The sequence below is a fragment of the Delphinus delphis genome, chromosome 14 (assembly GCF_949987515.2).
Source record: "Delphinus delphis chromosome 14, mDelDel1.2, whole genome shotgun sequence".
In the NCBI taxonomy this organism is placed as follows: domain Eukaryota; kingdom Metazoa; phylum Chordata; class Mammalia; order Artiodactyla; family Delphinidae; genus Delphinus; species Delphinus delphis.
This window is the reverse complement of record NC_082696.1, coordinates 59,263,187-59,279,966: the sequence shown is the minus strand read 5'-3', so window position 1 is coordinate 59,279,966 and position 16,780 is coordinate 59,263,187. Positions and strand designations below refer to the sequence as shown.

Genomic DNA, 16,780 nt, shown 5'->3' with positions numbered 1-16,780 from the left:
GTAAAATGTATGAAGGTGTAATTTTTTTCTTATTTCTGGTTATTATGAATTCAGCATAATGCTGATTCTTATTGCTTTTTAAATAACATTCATTTTTTTCTAAAAAAGTCTAGGATGGATCTTGAATTTTAACTAATGCATTTTAGACCTCTTTTGAGATGATTGTATGGTTTTACAATCTGACCTATTGAGGAATGATGAACAGTCCTTGAATTGCTGGAATTATTTTTTAATTTATTTTGGATTATATTTTAATATATGATTTGATTTTATATGCTATTATATTATTTAAGAACTTGGACTCTATAATTAAAAAAATAAATTTCTATACCATTACTTATTTTTATAAGGCTTTAATATTAGAGGCATATAAACTTCACAGTAATTAGAAAGTTTTGCTTCTTAGATTTAGAGGAATTATAACAATATTTGCCAAAAAATTTCTGAGATATGGTTGACAACTTTCTTAATTTCTTCCATTGTTATTGGTTTATTTACTTTTTCTTGAGTCAATTTTGATGATTCATAGTTTCTAAAAAATTTTTTTTCATTTAAAACAGACATGATTTATTAGCAGCCTTTGCCTGTCTAAAGAGGAGAAATTTGTGTTATTATATTTTATATTTGTTTTTGCTTTTTTTCCCCTCTAAGCCATTATTTCTGGTGAAAGAGAATTGCAGTGGTTCTCTGAAGGTTGAATGTAGTTTGTCATCTTCAGTTACTATCCAAATACATAGGTCTACTATTTACTTCCTCCATAACATTCTCAATAACAAAAGTCTATTAGCACTTCCAATTTTAGACCATATCATCTTAGATTTAGATATTAGCAATAGTTAATATTAATCCAGCAATAAAGACAGGATACAACATGGTAGTTACTGGCTTAATTATATTTAAATTTTAAATTTTGATTAATTTTAACATTTCATTAAAAAAAACTGAAAAAGAGGGAGAAATCAACTGCTTTTCAAATAACCCTTTCTTGAACTATAAAAGTACAGCCTGTTCTTGTTACCTAATTATATCCAACCACATTTTAATATTCTCTTCTCACCTGAAGCTACAAACAAATTTTTGGAAAGAAAGGTGAAAGCACTGTTGCATAATTAGAAGACCCCATACTTATAAAACAGCCTTGCACTTGTTATGCAGTTGAACGTATTTTCTATTTCATTCTCTTCTTCAGAAATCCAAATTCAGTATTTGTTGGGTTTAACTGTATACTTTCCTTTGTGACTGATTTTGTCAATTTATATTTTCCTGTGCTTTTCTCAAGCTTGTTCTCCACATCTTAGGTTCACTTTTCAATTTGGTTGATTCTTCATTTGACTATTTCTAATAATTTTAACATTTTTATGACATAATTTCTCTCCTTAAAATATTTCCTTAGCTCTCTCCGTTTTTATTCAGTCTGTTTTCTCTTCTTTTCTCTTCTTAAAATATGGAGCCCATATTTTTATTTTTCTGTGTTCAGTGCTTATTATGTAAAATTTTATATTATTGGTTAATATATTCTTCATCTTAAATGTCACACTATATTTTCTTCTTTCTGTTTCAAATAGTTTTTTCACATAAATAACTTATAGGTACTTTTTGTTTGTTTGTTTACTCATCCATAAATGGGCAGCAGAATGAAGAACGATTATCTGAAAAATATATCAAATAAATTAAGTTCTTTTTGCACTCTTGCATTTTGTAATCCTTAAAAATCAACCTAGAGTACCGTGTAGGACTGGGTAGCCTAGGTGTATAAAATAGGTACCCCCCACTTTATGCCATTATTTAATATTTTGCAGTAATGTGACCTTCCTATTTAGTTTGTAGTTTCATTTACATGTATCTTGCTCTGAAATAACAGAGCTACAATGTGAGGAATTGTAGCTATCTTTACTTTCTCATCCACAATTCATTATCTAACACCATCCCCACTTCTGATTTCCACCTTAACTATGACACTATAACTGCTCTTCTCTCTAATACCAGTGACTGCCGTGGTCCATTAGCCGAGTCTAACAGACAGTTCTTACCTCTTATTTTCTTTAAGCATAGAGCAACATTTGGCCACTTCTTTATTCTTGAAACCTCACCTCATTTAACTTCATTTCTTCTGCCTCTTCTATCTTGGTAATCAGTGTCTTGTCTTTGCTGGTACATAATGGAGTACCTGAGATTGTCCTGGATCCTTTTTCTCCTCTTTGTCTCTACCCACTTCCTAGACGATCTCCTGTAAACCTTTGGTTTTAAATACATTGTATATGCTGTGGGCACCCAAGTTTATATTTTAAGCTCTGACATCTTTAAGTTCCAAGACTTCTAGATCCAAACTGCCTACTTGATATGTCTTCTTTAATGTCTCATAAAAATCTCAAACTTGATATATCCAAAAAAATGTTTTGTGTTTTGTTACCTATTTCATTTATCTTCCTCCTTTAGCCTCCCAATCTCAGGAGTTTCATTGTTTCTTAAGAAACAATCATCCACTCAGTTTTTCAAATCAGAGATTGAGGATCCTCATCTGTATTACTTCTCAAATCTACACTCAGCAGCCAGAAGAATTTCTTAAGAACATAGATCATGTCACTTTGACTTTCCTACTAAATTCCTTTAATATTTTCCATTTCTAGTGCAATGACATTGGAACTACTTATCACAGCTTTATTTAATTCATGAGTCTTCATTTGTTCTTCTGCCTTCCTTTCCAAACTCATCTTGACCCTTTCCACAATCAGTCTGTATGCTTGATTATATTGTTCTGTTTTCTTTTTTATTTCAAGCCCCTTTCATTCACTGGACTTTCACCTGGCTCCTACAACTGCTGGATTGCTATTGCCCCATATTTTTGAAAGGCAAGTTTATTATCATCCTTTAGTTATCAATTTGAAAGTCATGTTCTCAGAGATGCCTTCATAACCACTGAATCTAAGGCAAGTTCCTCATCCTCCATTACTATCTGCTGCTATTTATCACAATCTGTAATCTTTTTTTTTTTCATGACAGGGACCTCACCTATCTGATTCATAGCATTAACTCAGCTCCTTGTGTGGCATCTGCATGTCTAGATAAAGACTCTAGAGGCCCTAAGCATTGATAAGATTGTAGAGCCCTTCTCCAACAAACATTAAGTTTAAAATATGTATGAAACTGAAAAACAAGTTTGACGTATAAGCTGATCTTTATCATGATGACTTTTTTGAGTGAATAACTTAGTAAACATTAGAATTTTTCTCATATTTTTGGTGATCCTACTTTGAAGGCACTTTTTTTTAAAATATAGAAGTATCAATTGTACAACATCATCATTAGGCATCTGTATACACCACAAAGTAATCACCACCACAAGTCTAGTTACCATCCATCACCATTCAATTGACCCCCTATATCCATTTTCCCATCCACCCCCAATCCTCTTCCCCTCTGATAAAAACTAACCAATCTTCTCTGTGTCTGTGAGTTTGTTTTTGTCTTATGTTGTTTGTTTAGATTTCACATGTGAGCTAAATCATATTGTATTTGTCTTTCTATGTCTGACTTATTTCACTTAACATAATACCCTCGAGGTCTATCCATGACATTGAAAATGGCAATATTTCATTCTTTTTATGGCTGAGTAATAGTCCACTATATATATATATATCACCTCTTCTTTATTCATTCATCCATTTTGAACATTTAGGTCATTTCTATATATTGGCTATTGTAAATAATGCTGCTATGAATATAAGGATGCATATATCTGTTTCCTGGCTGTCTTTGTAGTTCTTCTCTTTTTCTTTCTTCTCTTTCACTCTTCCCTCGTGTTTTGGTGGTTTTCTTTAGTGTTATATTTAGATTCCATTCTCATTTTACTTTGGGTAATTAAGGTTTTTCCTGATAGTTACTGAGGTTAACATATAATATTCTATATAAATAGCAGTCTCTTTTAAGTTGGTAGCAACTTAAATTGGAACACATCACAAAACTTTTATCTTTTTATTTCCCCCCTGTATTTTATACTGTTGATGACACACTTTACATCTTTTTATTATATGCATCCCTTAACTAATTATTGTAATTTAAGTTAATTTTACTACTTTTGTCTTTTAACCTTCATGCTTGCTTTACAAGTGGTTGATCCATTCTATCTTTATTATATATTTACCTTTCCTAATGAGATTTTTACTTTTGTATGTTTTCTTATTATTAGTTCATTTCTTTTCAGCTTAAAGAAGTTCCTTTAACATTTCTTTTAGGTCTGGTTTAGTGGTGGTAAACTCCTTTAGTTTTTGCTTATCTAGAAAACTCTTAATCTCTCCTGAATGATAACCTTGCTAAGTAGAGAATTCTTGTTTGGAAGTTTTTTTCTTTCAGCACTTTGAATATGTCTTGCCACTCACTTCTGAAAAATCTGCTGGTGACCCTTATGGGCTTTCCCTTGAATATAACAAGTTGTTTTTCTCTTTGTACTTTTAGGATTCTCTCTTTATCCTTGCCATTACCATTTTAATTATAATGTGGCTTGGTGTGTGTCTCTTTGGATTCATCTTATTTGGAATAATTTGGGGCTTCCTGGACCTGGATGTCTGTTCCCTTCCCCAGATTAGAGAAGTTTTTAGCCACTATTTCTTCCAGTAGTTTTTCTGGCCCTTTATCTCTCTCTTCACCTTCTGGGAAGAAGGTATAATGAGAATGTTATTCCACTTGATGTCCAAAAGCTCCCTTAAGGTATCTTCAATTTTTTAAATTCTTTTTAAATTATGCCGTTCTGTCTGGGTGAGTTTCATTGCTTTTTCTTCCACCTCACTGATTCATTGTTCTACCTCATCCTGTCTGCTACAAGACCTCTAGTAAATTATGACTTCTGTTTTGTACTTTCTTTTTTTCCATCTCTTTGTTGAAGTTCTCATTTTGTTCATCTATTCTTCTCTTGAGTTTAGGGAACATCTTTATGACCATTACTTTGAGCTCTTTATTAGGTAGACTGCTTATCTCCATTTCCTGTAGTTCTTTTTCTGGGGTTTTGTCTTGTTCTTTCATTTGGAACATATACCTCTGCTTCCTTATTTTGCCTAAATGTCTGTGTTTGTTTCTATGTATTAGGTAAATCAGCTACCTCTCCCAGTCATGAAAGAGTGGCCTTATGTAGGAGATGTCCTGTGGGACTCAGAAGCACAATCCCACCTGGCCACCAGAGCCAGGTACTCAAGGGGTGTCCCCATTGTAGGCTGCATATGCCTTCCTGTTGTGGGAGGGCCATGCTTGTTGATGTGGCATGCCCTGGCCAGCTGTGAGGCCTGGGCAAAGCTGAGGGATGGGTGTAACTCTCATCAGGTGTGCCCATTGGAAGCGGGGTTAGAAGGAGAATTCCAGAATGGCACCCACCAGCACTGGCATTGGCAAGGTAGCCTGAAAGTGCAAAAATTGTGCCTGCCAGTGTCTTAGTCCTTGGGGAGCATCCCAACTGATTCTTCCCTCTCTGGTAGTTGCTTTAAGGTTAGTGTGTACCCTTCACCTACGGTCTATGCCCTATTCAATCTGGTGTTTTTGTGCTGGTTTTCAGGTTGAGTGAGTCTATGCACTAGATTTTTAAGAGCGGGTTTTCCATTCCCTGCAGTTCTATAGTTTTTCTGGGCATATTCCCTGTCGGTTTGGTTTACAATGCCAGGTTTTAGGGGCACATCTCTCCTGTGCAAGACTTAGGGGTTGGGGTACCTGATGTGGAGCTCAAATTCCTCGCTCCGCAGGGAGAAGATCCATACCTTTGTAACCCTTCCCAATTGTGGATCACTGCTGCTGGGGTGTTTTTTTTTTTCCCCTTGGTGATACCATGTCTCTGCCTCTCCTGCCTGTCTTGATCTTTGTTTTGGAGGCACTCTTCATCCAGTTTTCAGGTCCCTTTTTGAAGGAATTATTTTATATGTAATTATAGATTTATTGTGTTTGGGGGAGGAGGTGAGTTCAGGATTTTCCTATGCCGCCATCTTGAACCTTCTCCTGATAGCACTTTAAATAAGTACTTAGGTTATCTTGTAGGTATTCTTATATTACTTAACAAATAGTACTTTATTAACAAATGAATAAATGAGTGAATGGATATTGTAAGTTTAATTGCAACATAAGGATTCCTAGTGCTTCCTGATATCTTGGGAAAAGAAAACTGCTCAATTCTTATATTCAGGAAGTCTCTTTTCAGGTCGAAGTCTCAAAACGTCTTATCAGGTATGTTTTTAATTCATGTAGAGTGGGACAAAAGCCTTGATGATCAACTGAAAATTGGAAATATAACAACTTTGCTGCCAATCAAAGATGGTGTGGAAGATGGAGAAACTCATAGGGGAAAAAGGTTTATGGTGAAGGAAGTTGCTGTCTCTGCTTTTACTGTTGCAACTATTACTTTTCTGGATATTATAAAGGAAGTAATTGAAGAAGGAGGCTATTCATAAGAGGAGAGGATGATCCTGGATTTAAGGCTACAAAGGATAAAATTTCCATTACTTTAGGACACTGTGCTGATTATTACTCCTACAGAAGATTTTACTTTTATTTTGATAAATACAGTTTTATTAAGGGATTGGTCTTCAAAAGTTTGCTGCATACCCATTGCTTAGTCAACTCCAAAAATTGAATAATGATGTTTTTAGATAATATATCATCATTGATTTTCAAAAGGAGCTCAATGTCTTTTATCTCAAGGACAATTTTAGTTTCAAGATTCTTCTTACCCCACCATTGTTTCTCACCACCCACCATCTGTTGTGAATATTAGTAAGGATAATCCCTTCGCAGCCTTTTGGCTAAGATCAAGTGTAGTATATTAGTAAGGATATGCACTTGCTTTTTGCCTTCCTTTAGTATTCCAATTTCTAAAGAAAGTAGAGATCCTGGGAGATATTGCCATTTTTCAGGTTTATTACCTGGCAAGTGTTTTTGACAGACCAATTACAATTTTGCGAAACAACATTCTTATATTAATATAAAATTGGAAGTCCACCATAGAAAATGCCTTCAGTAGGGCTGATAAACATAAGAAATAGGTAAGGAATATGGACATGGAGAGAGTGTAGCATGTCTTTTGCCTTTTCATTATTTACACCTTCTATGGATTTGATGTGGCGAAAGATTCATCTTGCCATATTCAAGAACCTTACAAGTCAGCTTTGACATAGAAGATGAAGTAAGTTCTTCAGTTTCATAAGGAGGATATTTCTGTTGATGATCTTTCTACACTGAAACAGCATGATGGATGAAAGAAAGTGAAACATAGCCCAGAATGAAGAAATGTAAATATACAAATTAATCACATCTGAAATAAAAGGCAGGTATATTTTATTGTTCATTTTGGTCAATTTCTGTGAGTGGCTGGATGAGGGACAACACTGTAAATCTGCTCCTGCATTGCTATCTTTCCAGGAGGACTTACTCACAGTTCAGAATCCAGACTGAAATAGAGTTTGTTATTCTTTTTACAGCATCACTGCAGGTGTTCCTTGCCTTTTAAACCTAATACCCTACTACTAACATTTAAGTTTATAGTACAAATAAACATAAGATTGATTATTTGCATTACAAAATAATATATGATTTTTAACAAGATTCTTCTATATAATAAGTCCTCCTCCAAAGTTCACAAAAAATGGGAATCAGTTTATCAAATGTTAATTATTCAGCCTTTCAGGATCATAACTGTTATGCTTTCTGTGAGATAAACTTGCTTTTGGAAATAAATACTTTCAATGCTTGGCACTTTTCCTAAAGAAAAATAGCAATTACTGAGAACAAGTTACTTAACTATATAGTTCAGCAAGCTGTCATGTTTGTAGGTAATAAAGGCTTAAATACAATCCACAGCTTTCCTAGGGGCAAGCAGAGTTTCCTCTTTGCTTAAGTAATATGATCAGATATTCTAGGTTTTGTATGCTTTTAGACATTGCCAGAGTTTGTACTAGCTGTAAGCAACTAAGAGTAGAGGAGACAGGTAGGCCAGAATATAATGAATTGTAGTAATCCTAGCAAGAAATAACGGAAGCACATCTGAGGGTTTTTCTGTCCCTGGGAGACTCAGTAAGATATACTCTAGAAAGGCTCCTAGGATGATAATAAGATGACTGTGCAACCTGATTAATATGGACCTCAAAAACAAAGCACAGACTAAAATCAGTTCAGTGTTATGAGCCCTAAGACATTGAGGAGGATATACTAGATGCCAGAGGGAAGAACTAAAAAGAAATATAAAGATTGATGTTGAGGAGACCCTATGAGTAATAATTTAGTCTTGTCTACATGTAACTTTAAAAAGTTGGATGATATTCAAGCCTGAATTTCAGAGAGACCATTATGTGGCATGCAGAAAGCCATCATAAGGCCCATGGGGATGGGAAACAGACCGGAGTGTGTCATCTGTGCTTACCTGACACAGAAATATATTGGTTCTAAAACCAACATTCACAATAAATAAGCAGATACAAACTTATATTTCATATATATATATATATATATATATATATAAGCAAAGCAACATATTAAAATTACTATTCTTTTTGTTTCATATAAATACAAATATATACTGTCACTTAAAGGACACAGTCCTACCCTCAAAAAGCTTATATTTCAAACAGTTACAATGTAAATGGTTTCCAATTATAGTTTACTTTTTTTTTTTTTTCCCGTGGCATGTGGGATCTTCCCAGGCCGGGGCACGAACCAGTGTCCCCTGCATCGGCAGGCGGACTCTTAACCACTGTGCCACCAGGGAAGCCCTAGAGTTTACTATTAAATTGCCCTATTTTTTTTACTTTCGTTTTTCAGAATATCCTATGTGCTTTTAAGCTATTTTTCCCTTGGTAATTTTTGAGATTCAAAAAGAGTTAAGAAAGTGATGTTTATAGAATAATAGAGGCTGTGATATTGAGGATTATAGATACCTATAATCAATGGACTATTAAGTGCCAACATTTAAAATAAATATTTATTTTAACAGATTAAACATTCTTATATAAAAACTGCAGTGCATTAAAAAATGTTAAACAATCCAGTTTTGCTTTTCCATAACAGGCAGGAACTAAATCTAGAAAGATTCTTGGAATAGAATACTGAACTTGTAATGATAAGTTTGTTTTTGCACAAGGAGTTGTGTGTTAGAGGATAAGAGCTGTGTCCACAGGACAGAAACATGCAAGGAAAGCCAGATTTGATTAGTCTTCCGGATGCTGGCTGCTAACTATTTCGTTTTCTCTGGGTGGACATAATTTTAAAATAGTGGCCTGAAATAGCTGTAGAATGCCAAATAATAATTTAAAATTTTTTTTCCTATAAGCTTTATTTCAACTATCAAATTTTATCCAGTTTCCCTCACGTGCTCTAAAACTGTTCTCAGATAGCAGTGAACTTTGCGTATTCTTAACTAGGCCACATTTAATATAGAAGCATATTTTTAGATTCATTCTTCTCAAATTTTACTTATGAATCTCCTAATGTGAGTATATCTTGAGTTCTACCCCACAGAGCAAAAATAATGCTATTTCTTAATGTTACCCCAATAGTAATGTGTATATATATAAATATTTATATATATAAATAAAATTTACATATATAAATTTTCATAAGCCAACACATTTAACTTTTTGACAATGATGGTGATTAGCTAAATTTCTAAATTTTCCTTCTTTTACAGGCCACATTTTATTGACATTTTCAGAAACCTCTTAAGTAGCACAATGTGGTACATTATTTTAATGCCTCTATAAGAATCCTTGTGTAATTTTATATACTTCCTGCAAGTTATACATTTATATTTGTAAGTTCTTGTTCAACCTGATTCATGGTCATGTGGTTCATACATATTAAAAAGCATGAAGTTCCACTGATTTTATTTATATTTTAAATTAGAGATTTCATTCCATTTATATATTTTATGAAAATGCTTACATGGTACTAGTTTAACTTAAGTAAGTGGGCAGTCAGTTGCCTAGTACAGCCACTTGTTTAGGAAAATGATAGTCATTTATGATTTAGATACATTTATATGCAAGATGTAATCACAGAAAGGGTCACCAAACCTGTTCTTTTCACTGTAATTGAATTTCCAATTCATTTAGGGATGACTGATTTAATGCCTAAATGAATACTCTAACTTTGGTAGCAAACTACTCATCATGACAGCAAGTAGTTTTTTGGTCTGTTTAGAATGTGTCAAAATTTATGTGGCATTCAATGCACAAAGATGAAAAAAATAGAAAAACATATCTAAGGAGAATGGAGCATACATTGTATTATGTGATCTTCAAGTTTTTCGAATCATATGTGTTATGAGTCCAAGAATTAAACAAAAACTATAACTACTATGTTTCATGTCTATACCATACCTTTTAACTTCATATTTTCAACTACTGTAACTATGCTGCTATTTTATAACAGTTGTGCCAATTTAAAAAATTAAGAAATATTATATGCTTGCCATTTGAGCTAAAAAAAATGGCCCATTTTTAATACTGAAGTAAATTAATTCTTCTGAGAAAGCTGTGGATTATATTTAAGCTCCTTGTTAATTATGTTAATAAGGTTAATCATGGTTCATATCATTAGAGACAAGTGCGAGTTCCTAAGCAAAACTAGAGGAACATCATCTTATATATTTTCCCAGTACTTTATAATATCTTCCAAATGAAGACAATTCAGCAATAAAATTGTTTCAAACAACTGATCCCACAATTTTGTTATGTAATAATAACAACCAAACGATTTCTACCTAACATTTACAAGGTTTTTTTTTTTTAAATACATGCATACTTTATCTAACATTTTACTGTTGCAATTAATAAAATATGGTTTTAGGCCAAAATAGGGTATGTGGAAAACCTGAAACAGAGGTGCACACTGTAACTGGTTGAGTAGTAAGTGGTTCATTGCTTTCTTATCCTTTATCCATTATTTATCTATTTTGAATGACTTTTTGTTTTAAATGTTCTGTGATTCCTTTTGCAGGAATGATGCCTTTTGAGCTAAAAGTTTGAAATGTAAAGAGAATGACCTCATATATATTATATCACATTATCATGTATTTTATCCCAAACAGTTTTACCTCCCTCTCCATTAACACAATCCTTTCTTTTGTTGTAAGAATTAGCACATGTTTATACTTACAAGATTAAATTTATTTTGTTAAAAACAAGTAAAGTTATATCCAGGATTTTTTTTTTTTTTTTTTTTTTTTTTTTTTTTTTTTTTTTTTTTATGGTACGCGGGCCTCTCACTGTTGTGGCCTCTCCTGTTGCGGAGCACAGGCTCCGGACGCACAGGCTCAGCGGCCATGGCTCACGGGCCTAGCCACTCCGCGGTATTTGGGATCTTCCCAGACCGGGGCACAAACCCGTGTCCCCTGCATCGGCAGGCGGACTCTCAACCACTGCGCCACCAGGGAAGCCCTATCCAGGATTTTTAATAACATTTTTCAAAATAAAGTCCCAATTAGGCCATTGACCCCCTTTTAATTAAGATAAAAATTTGATTTCTCTTTTAAATGGTTTTGTTCTCAATGCCTTTTTTTCTGAATCAATTGTCCTGTGATAAAAAAGATTTCTGATATTTTTGCACTCTAAGAAGCATCCACTTAGAATAAGGAAAGAAGGAAATGGAGTTAACATATATTGAATTCCAACTTTTCTTACTTAATCCTTACAACAGTCATCTTATTAAGCATTATTGTCATCATTTTATTTTTCTGGAAAATGAAGTTCAGAGATATTAAATAATCTATCTGAGATCACACATTTAGCCTGTGAAAAACTTGGAATGCAAGCTCTGGTTGCCCAGATTCCTAACTCTTTGCCAACCTTCAGCTTTGGGAAGGTTTGGGAAGCTTTGGGAGGAATCTGCAGGAGCAGATTCTTGGTCCCAGGTGTCAGAAACATAAAGATGCTATTATTGTGATTCATAATCCAGTAAAAGTTAGCAAGCCTGACAATATTAGAAATATTGTCCTTTATCAATATCCATAGAATGAATGGAACAGAGAAAGATAATCTTGATGTTGTTCTATAATATATTATTTTAGAAATTTAATAATGTATATGAACATTTGCATAAATGGAAATTTTAAAAATATTTGAAAAGACTGTCACGTTTTGTTACTTGTGTGTTATTTGAAACTTTCATTTGCATTTGAACTTTCTTGTACTTTACTTGATAAAGAGGTATTCAGCGTACCAGGAACGAGTAACATTTGTGTTGGTAAGGGGGATACCATTAAACTTCTTTGCTATAATGAATGTTAAGGAATATCTAGAAGTGACAATAGAGTTAGAACATGCAAAATGCCTAAAGAATGAAGGTTTCGAGATTATTCAGAAATGATATTCAAGCAGAAAGCAATTGCATAGAGCTAATGTCATAGGTCATATGTGCTTTGGCTCAGTCTCGTAGAAAAATAACGACCTCTAAAAATAAGTCGCTGAATTCCTATTAAAATTAAAGGCATGACTCTATTTTCCCTGATATTTTACACCATCCAAGCTCAAGAGTGAGCTGACTTTCTATCTAGATCAGATATCAATGATATAAGACCATGGACCAAATCTGGTCAGACACCTTTTTTGCATATAAAGTTTTACTGGAACACAGAGACACTCATTTGTTTATGCATTATCTATGGCTGTTTTCATATGGCCCCAAAAGCCATATGATTGTTACTATTTGGTCCTTTACAGAAAAATTTTGTCTACCACCCTGATCTAATTGAAGGACTAGAAATAGTACTCATTTGCTATGTACATAATATTCAAACATACTCTCTTTTCTTCTCATCAGTTATGTTTACTCTTAGTGTCATTCAAGAAAATGAGGTTTAAGAATTAATATGGACCTTCGCAGAAATCTCTTCGCAGACATCCATCCACTTTCCCCTTTTTTCTTAAAAGTCCCTCTCTTTCCCGTCTCCCTTTCTTTTCTCTCTCTCTGTCTCTCTTTTTGTATAATATCCTCTAAGTCCCCTGTATTGCATTTAAGTGTTGCTTTATTTATTGTTAGCCTAATGCACTGAATGATTTCACAGAATGGTGTGTGCCCTGGCATATTATCTTGTTGATCTATTCAATTAAATATGATAATGTTGAGCACACTGACACTGTTAAACACTCAGGTGAATGAGCAATTCACTGTGAAGTATTTGAAGTCATCTGCATGTCTACAAGCAATATATTTTTATATGAGTACTTCAGGCTTCTAGTGAATGGTACATGCTAGGGAAAAAAAGCTACCAAGAAATTAGAATATATAGAAGACTTAAAAGACATCAGAGAAATTATAATTTTTAATTGTTTCCTGACATATGCAAAAAGAAATGTGTAAATTGGATATTAAAAGGTTTCTCCAACAGTCATAAAGTGGTTCAAGTTTACAAAGCACTGTACTTAACTCATTTCTATGGAGTGTATCACTATAGTCCTCAGCCTTTCTCAAAAATGTATCATTTAGAGGTATTTTTCCTCAAAGTCTAATTAGTATTGTTCTATATTGTTCCATTTTGTATCATTTATATTGCAACCTTTTTTTCTGGAAGTTGGATAGTTAATGTATCCTGAGCTACTTAGAGCACGTTTAGCTATGAAAGCAACCTTTTAGAACATCTGGGCACAAAAATAAAGAAGGTTCCTGATCAATGACATGTAGGTGGCAACTGAAGAAAAACAATCCCTTAATATTGTGCTGAAAATTCAAATTAAATGTCTACTTTCACTGGGAGGTCTTTGTTTCTGAAAATTAATTCTACTGAGAAGCCCTTTTGTTCTGTTGGAGAAGTCGCATTTCTGGCAGGAAAGTGCTAGAATGCAATTATTTTTCACTATGATTTAGAGAGAAATGAAAGAAGATGAGACTGTTTAGGAAATCTTCAAAATAGTTTAAACCTATTTTACTTAAAAATGTTCAAATAATCTGACTGTAACTTGCGTAATGAAATATATAGTGTCTTTGACTATACAGATTTTTATATATATTTATACACCTGTTAAATATTCATATACATGTTAAAGTTCTGGACAAATTCTTCCCTGACTGGGAATTGGAATTGATATATAATTCAGAAAAATGGAAAACATTTATTAGACCTCCGTGAGATAAAAATGTAGTTAGTTCTTAAGTAATTACAAAATATAAAACTCATAAAACCTTATGTTTCTATTATCAGCTTTTCAGTTCTTGTTTTTCACACCAAAAACTTAAGAAAAAAAAAGGAAGTAAAATGCCTGTCACAGGGCTTTGCAAATAATAATATTTGGTATGTGTGTATATATATATATATACATATTTGATGTATGTATATATATGTGTATATATATGTGTATATATATATATATATATTTCTTCCTTCTTTCATTCATTGATATTATCAATATTTGGATATAGTTATGTAGAAATGGGCAAGGTAGGTGAAATACAAAGTTTGTTGATTCTGTGATTCATAAAGACATTCCGCATATCACTGCTCAATATCATTCTTATTTTTAAAATACTGCTTTATGTTGTAGTGTGTAGTCATATTAAATCCACATCATTACCTGCTCTTCTTATAAGCCTATACCCTTTTGCCTATAGAGCCATACTATTTGCTTTTATTTGCTTGCTTACTTTTGAACCAGTATCTGCTTTCTTCAAACTATTGATTTGACCTTCATCTATAAAACGGGACCAAGAACAATCCACAATGCCTATCATTTTAGAAATGATAAAGTAATATCACAAGCATGTAAACAAAAAAGCAAACAGCTCAGGTCCATTGGAAAAATAATTTATCCATGGGATGCAAGATGCATTTGAGAAGCTCTTTGGTAATCAAAACAAAAATGATGAAGAATTAAAGATGAAAGTTGTATTTGAGTGAGTGGGAAGTAAAAGGAACAGTTACAGGAAATATTATAAAACAAATGGAACAGAACTAGTAATCAAAGGCATACTTGAAGAAAACTTTTCACAGCTATAAAGAGAGAATTAATCAATCACGGCATGAGGATTCAATGTATAACATACAAAATAGGTAAAAAGAGATGCATGTTCTAGATACACCTTGAGAAATGTAATTATCACATATTATTTCTTTAACTGAATAATTAGCATTTGGGTAGAAAAATAAAACAGATAATGCTCAAAAAATTAGACTGGTCTCGTATTTCCTGTCTACAACATGACATGATAGGTGAGCAAAATCTACTGAATGTGAACGGTTAAAAATTACGATGTGCAATTTTTATTCACAACTGAGCTGTCATTAAATAATGAAAACAATGGAAATATAGACTTATATAATGTCAGAAAATATTTTAAAATTTTAAATTTAAAAAATTTACAGAGGAAACAAAAAATCCTCTTCAAAAATAATCTTGATGATATATTGCAGCTAACTGAATGATGAAACAAAATTCAAAATTTAAAAAATTGGGGGAATATGAAGACAATGTCTGATGATGAGCATTGAAATCAAGTAAACATGTAGTTAAAGCTAAACTAAAAAGCAATGTTACCTGGTGGTTTGGAGCACGTGTTCTGGGGAGACAAAATGAGATTCACTTCATGGGTGGATCACTTAGAAATTTGTGGCCTTGGGCACTTACTTTCTCTAAGCCTCAGATTATTTTTTCTTAAATTGAGATAATAATGGAAACAATCTCAGAAGGTAACTTAGTGATCAAATAATACATTTTAAGTGTTCTACGTAGTTCCTAGCTTAGTATTACTAATTAACATTGTTTTAATTGTGGTGATCAAATGTAATGGAGATTTATTCTTGAATGAAACCATATATAATATGAAGATAATAATGCAATCTCAAAAGTCTGGATCTAAAATCCCTGACTGCATTATAAGAGATTAAGTAGGAGCGAGGTGGGGATGGACCAACAGGCAGGGAAGAGCGTTTTAAAATCATGATAATGTACTAAGCTTATATTTATTTTTGAGGTTTAAAATTAGATTTAGGTTTGAAATATGTTGGAAAAAATAAAGTAACCTAAATCAAACTAAAAAGTAGATATGATCATTCAAATCACATGAGAAGATATACATAAAGACCATACAAGTAGCAAAGCAGAATTTAAGAAATAAGAGAAGCACCAACAATAAGAATCATAAACTAAATACAACAAAAAGAATAAAAATAAATATTATTAAAATATTTGGGTTTAGAAATTTTTTGCATAGATACATAGTGCAAGTTAATTTTTTTAAAGTTGTAAATGTTATATAATCATGACTGTCACACAAATCTAGAGGAATATATGTCAAAGATGTACTTGCCTATTTACATCTGTAATGAAGGAACTAGTGAGATATAAAGCTGGTTCAAAGACCATTTAAGGAACTGAGTATATACTATGGTCATTGAAGAAAAGGTGTTGCAATAAAAATGTTAGATTATATATAAAACTGTTTAAAGTGCTACATGGTAATAAAATGATAACCTTTTATGACAAAAATATGAATCTTTTAGGACAAAAATCAATTACTTCTCCACCCTAAAATATTAAGAAATTAACATGTAATTTCAGAACCTAAATCCTGATTAATAGTAAATAATGTATCAAAGGGAGTTACATTTCCCTTGTGAATTAAATACTCCATGGGTGGGCCTGTTATTCAGTGCATTAGTATGACATTGAAAGAACATACATTCCTTCCTTTGCTTTATTCCCAAGTTTTGGATAAAGTTTCTTAACAGTCAATGCTACTATTATTCTGCAAAGTACTATTTATTGAGTGTTTATTTCCATGTGTCTTCACTACATAGAATAGTTTATTTTACAAAAATGCATGAGAG

General features: G+C 32.8%; 1 long non-coding RNA gene and 1 pseudogene across 1 annotated transcript in view; both read left to right on the top strand.

Annotated features, from left to right (window-relative positions):
* Window positions 1-16,780, top strand: part of LOC132437342 (uncharacterized) — a 207,290-nt gene that overhangs the window by 156,961 nt on the left and 33,549 nt on the right. The gene's annotated exons all lie outside the window — the stretch shown is intronic.
* LOC132437438 (U2 spliceosomal RNA) lies at window positions 6,754-6,928 on the top strand (annotated as a pseudogene).